This window comes from Plectropomus leopardus, chromosome 17 (genome assembly GCF_008729295.1).
Source record: "Plectropomus leopardus isolate mb chromosome 17, YSFRI_Pleo_2.0, whole genome shotgun sequence".
Classification (NCBI taxonomy): domain Eukaryota; kingdom Metazoa; phylum Chordata; class Actinopteri; order Perciformes; family Serranidae; genus Plectropomus; species Plectropomus leopardus.
In genome coordinates this window covers 4324073-4330072 of record NC_056479.1, presented here as the reverse complement: position 1 = coordinate 4330072, position 6000 = coordinate 4324073, and positions in this window count along the sequence as shown.

The window sequence follows — 6000 nt, the reverse complement described above, 5'->3', positions numbered from 1 at the left end:
ACAGCTTAAAACAACTGAAAACTGCATGAAATAGCGTGCCGAGACACACCAAGGACTGAAATGTTGCAAAAATACCGAAAAAGACAATAATATGGCATGTTCAAAAAAATGACCCAAAAGGCAATACTATAGTATGGCAAAAATGTCAAAAAATGACATGTCCTAAACAACTTAAAACCGCTGTAAACTGCATGAAATAGCATGCCAAGACACACCAAGGCATGAAATGCTGCAAATACGTGCAAAAACACCATAATATCGCATATCCAAATAATGACCAAGAAAGCAAGACTATAGTATGGCAAAAATGTCGAAAAAATGACATGTCCTAAAAACAGCTTAAAACAACTGAAAACTGCATGAAATAGCGTGCCGAGACACACCAAGGACTGAAATGTTGCAAAAACAGCCAAAAAGACAATAATATGGCATGTTCAAAAATGACCCAAAAGGCAATACTATAGTATGGCAAAAATGTCAAAAAATGACATGTCCCAAAAACAACTTAAAACCGCTGTAAACTGCATGAAATAGCGTGCCAAGACACACCAAGGCATGAAGTGCTGCAAAAACAGCCAAAAAGACAATAATATGGCATGTTCAAAAAATGACCCAAAAGGCAATACTATAGTATGGCAAAAATGTCAAAAAATGACATGTCCCAAAAAAGCTTAAAACAGCTGTAAACTGCATGAAATAGCGTGCCAAGACACACCAAGGCATGAAGTGCTGCAAAAACGTGCAAAAACACTATAATATGGCATATCCAAATAATGACCAAGAAAGCAAGACTAAAGTATGGCAAAAATGTCAAAAAATGACATGTCTAAAAATAGCTTAAAACAGCTGAAAACTGTGTAAAATAGCGTGCCGAGACACACCAAGGCATGAAATGCTGCAAAAACGTGTAAAAACACCATAATATGGCATATCCAAACTGATGACCAAAAAAGCAAGACTATAGTATGGCAAAAATGTCAAAAACTGACATGTCCTAAAAAACAGCGTAAAACAGCTGAAAACTGCGTAAAATAGCGCGCCGAGACACACCAAGGACTGAAATGTTGCAAAAACAGCCAAAAAGACAATAATATGGCATGTTCAAAAAATGACCCGAAAGGCAATACTATAGTATGGTAAAAATGTCAAAAATGACATGTCCTAAAAACAACTTAAAACCGCTGTAAACTGCATGAAATAGTGTGCCAAGACACACCAAGGCATGAAGTGCTGCAAAAACAGCCAAAAAGACAATAATATGGCATGTTCAAAAATGACCCAAAAGGCAATACTATAGTATGGCAAAAATGTCAAAAAATGACATGTCCTACAAACAACTTAAAACCGCTGTAAACTGCATGAAATAGCATGCCAAGACACACCAAGGCAGAAATGCTGCAAATACGTGCAAAAACACCATAATATGGCATATCAAAATAATGACCAAGAAAGCAAGACTATAGTATGGCAAAAATGTCAAAAAATGACATGTCCTAAAACAACTTAAAACCGCTGTAAACTGCATGAAATAGCATGCCAAGACACACCAAGGCATGAAATGCTGCAAAAACGTGCAACAACACCATAATATCGCATATCCAAATAATGACCAAGAAAGCAAAACTATAGTATGGCAAAAATGTCGAAAAATGACATGTCCTAAAAACAGCTTAAAACAACTGAAAACTGCATGAAATAGCGTGCCGAGACACACCAAGGACTGAAATGTTGCAAAAACAGCCAAAAAGACAATAATATGGCATGTTCAAAAATGACCCAAAAGGCAATACTATAGTATGGCAAAAATGTCAAAAAATGACATGTCCTACAAACAACTTAAAACCGCTGTAAACTGCATGAAATAGCATGCCAAGACACACCAAGGCATGAAATGCTGCAAATACGTGCAAAAACACCATAATATCGCATATCCAAATAATGACCAAGAAAGCAAGACTATAGTATGGCAAAAATGTCAAAAAATGACATGTCCTAAAAAAACAGCTTAAAACAACTGAAAAACTGCATGAAATAGCGTGCCGAGACACACCAAGGACTGAAATGTTGCAAAAACAGCCAAAAAGACAGTAATATGGCATGTTCAAAAAATGACCCGAAAGGCAATACTATAGTATGGCAAAAATGTCAAAAAATGACATGTCCTAAAAACAACTTAAAACCGCTGTAAACTGCATGAAATAGCATGCCAAGACACACCAAGGCATGAAATGCTGCAAATACGTGCAAAAACACCATAATATCGCATATCCAAATAATGACCAAAAAGCAAGACTATAGTATGGCAAAAATGTTCAAAAAATGACATGTCCTAAAAACAGCTTAAAACAACTGAAAACTGCATGAAATAGCGTGCCGAGACACACCAAGGACTGAAATGTTGCAAAAACAGCCAAAAAGACAGTAATATGGCATGTTCAAAAATGAACCAAAAGACAATACTATATAGTATGGCAAAAATGTCAAAAAATGACATGTCCCAAAAACAACTTAAAACCGCTGAAAACTGCATGAAATAGCGTGCCAAGACACACCAAGGCATGAAGTGCTGCAAAAACAGCCAAAAAGACAATAATATATGGCATGTTCAAAAAATGACCCAAAAGGCAATACTATAGTATGGCAAAAATGTCAAAAAATGACATGTCCTAAAAACAACTTAAAACGCTGTAAACTGCATGAAATAGCATGCCAAGACACACCAAGGCATGAAATGCTGCAAATACGTGCAAAAACACCATAATATCGCATATCCAAATAATGACCAAGAAAGCAAGACTATAGCATGGCAAAAATGTCAAAAAATGACATGTCCTAAAAACAGCTTAAAACAACTGAAAACTGCATGAAATAGCGTGCCGAACACACACCAAGGACTGAAATGCTGCAAAAACAGCCAAAAAGACATAATATGGCATGTTCAAAAATGACCCAAAAGGCAATACTATAGTATGGCAAAAATGTCAAAAAATGACATGTCCCAAAAAAAGCTTAAAACAGCTGTAAACTGCATGAAATAGCATGCCAAGACACACCAAGGCATGAAGTGCTGCAAAAACGTGCAAAAACACTATAATATGGCATATCCAAAAATGACCAAAAAAGCAAGACTATAGTATGGCAAAAATGTCAAAAAATGACATGTCCCAAAAATAGCGTAAAACAGCTGAAAACTGTGTAAAATAGCGTGCCGAGACACACCAAGGCATGAAATGCTGCAAAAACGTGTAAAAACACCATAATATGGCATATCCAAAAAATGACCAAGCAAGCAAGACTATAGTATGGCAAAAATGTCAAAAACTGACATGTCCTAAAAAACAGCTAAAAACAACTCAAAAACACATAAAAAAACACTGTACAGAGACACACCAAGGCATGAAGTGCTGCAAAAACTGCCAAAAAGACAATAATATGGCATGTTCAAAAAATGACCCAAAAGGCAATACTATAGTATGGCAAAAATGTAAAAAAATGACATGTCCTAAAAAGCAGCTTAAAACAACAGCTGAAAACTGCACAAAATAGCGTGCCGAGACACACCAAGGCATGAAATGCTGCAAATACATGCAAAAACACCATAATATCGCATATCCAAATAATGACCAAGAAAGCAAGACTATAGTATGGCAAAAATGTCAAAAAATGACATGTCCCAAAAATAACGTAAAACAGCTGAAAACTGCGTAAAATAGCGTGCCGAGACACACCAAGGCATGAAATGCTGCAAAAATGTGTAAAAACACCATAATATGGCATATCCAAATAATGACCCAAAAGGCAAGAAAGACTATAGTATGGCAAAAATGTCAAAAAATGACATGTCCTAAAAACAGCAAAAAACAACTCAAAAACACATAAAACACTGTACAAACGACACACTAAGGCATGAAGTGCTGCAAAAACTGCCAAAAAGACAATAATATGGCATGTTCAAAAATGACCCAAAAGGCAATACTATAGTATGGCAAAAATGTCAAAAAATGACATGTCCTAAAAACAACTTAAAACGCGCTGAAAACTGCATGCATGAAATGGCATGCCAAGACACACCAAGGCATGAAATGCTGCAAATACGTGCAAAAACACCATAATATCGCATATCCAAATAATGACCAAAAAAGCAAGACTATAGCATGGCAAAAATGTCAAAAAATGACATGTCCTAAAAACAGCTTAAAACAACTGAAAACTGCATGAAATAGCGTGCCGAGACACACCAAGGACTGAAATGCTGCAAAAACAGCCAAAAAGACAATAATATGGCATGTTCAAAAATGACCCAAAAGGCAATACTATAGTATGGCAAAAATGTCAAAAAATAACATGTCCCAAAAAACAGCTTAAAACAGCTGTAAACTGCATGAAATAGCATGCCAAACACACCAAGGCATGAAGTGCTGCAAAAACGTGCAAAAACACTATAATATGGCATATCCAAATAATGACCAAGAAAGCAAGACTAAAGTATGGCAAAAATGTCAAAAAATGACATGTCCAAAAAATAGCGTAAAACACAGCTGAAAACTGTGTAAAATAGCGTGCCGAGACACACCAAGGCATGAAATGCTGCAAAAAACGTGTAAAAACACCATAATATGGCATATCCAAATAATGACCAAGAAAGCAAGACTATAGTATGGCAAAAATGTCAAAAATGACATGTCCTAAAAACAGCTAAAAACAACTCAAAAACACATAAAACACTGTACAGAGACACACCAAGGCATGAAGTGCTGCAAAAACAGCGAAAAAGACAATAATATGGCATGTTCAAAAATGACCAAAAAAGGCAATACTATAGTATGGCAAAAATGTCAAAAATGACATGTCCTAAAAAACAGCTTAAAACAACTGAAAACTGCACGAAATAGCGTGCCAAGACACACCAAGGCATGAAATGCTGCAAAAACAGCCAAAAAGACAATAATATGGCATGTTCAAAAATGACCCAAAAGGCAATACTATAGTATGGCAAAAATGTCAAAAAATGACATGTCCTACAAAAACAACTTAAAACCGCTGTAAAGTGCATGAAATAGCATGCCAAGGCACACCAAGGCATGAAATGCTGCAAATACGTGCAAAAACACCATAATATCGCATATCCAAATAATGACCAAGAAAGCAAGACTAAAGTATGGCAAAAATGTCAAAAAATGACATGTCCAAAAAAATAGCGTAAAACAGCTGAAAACTGCGTAAAATAGCGTGCCGAGACACACCAAGGCATGAAATGCTGCAAAAACAGCCAAAAAGGTAATAATATGGCATGTCCAAAAAATGACCCAAAAGGCAATATTATAGTATGGCAAAAATGTCAAAAAATGACATGTCCTAAAAACAACTTAAAACCGCTGTAAACTGCATGAAATAGTGTGCCAAGACACACCAAGCATGAAGTGCTGCAAAAACAGCCAAAAAGACAATAAATATGGCATGTTCAAAAATGACCCAAAAGGCAATACTATAGTATGGCAAAAATGTCAAAAAATGACATGTCCCAAAAACAGCTTAAAACAGCTGTAAACTGCATGAAATAGCATGCCGAGACACACCAAGGCATGAAATGCTGCAAAAACAGCCAAAAAGACAATAATATGGCATGTTCAAAAATGACCCAAAAGGCAATACTATAGTATGGCAAAAATGTCAAAAAATGACATGTCCCAAAAACAGCTTAAAACAGCTGTAAACTGCATGAAATAGCATGCCGAGACACACCAAGGCATGAAATGCTGCAAAAACAGCCAAAAACAATAATATGGCATGTCCAAAAAATGACCAAAAGGCAATACTATAGTATGGCAAAAATGTCAAAAAATGACATGTCCCTAAAAAACAGCTTAAAACAGCTGTAAACTGCATGAAATAGCATGCCAAGACACACCAAGGCATGAAGTGCTGCAAAATCGTGCAAAAACACTATAATATGGCATATCCAAATAATGACCAAGAAAGCAAGACTATAGTATGGCAAAA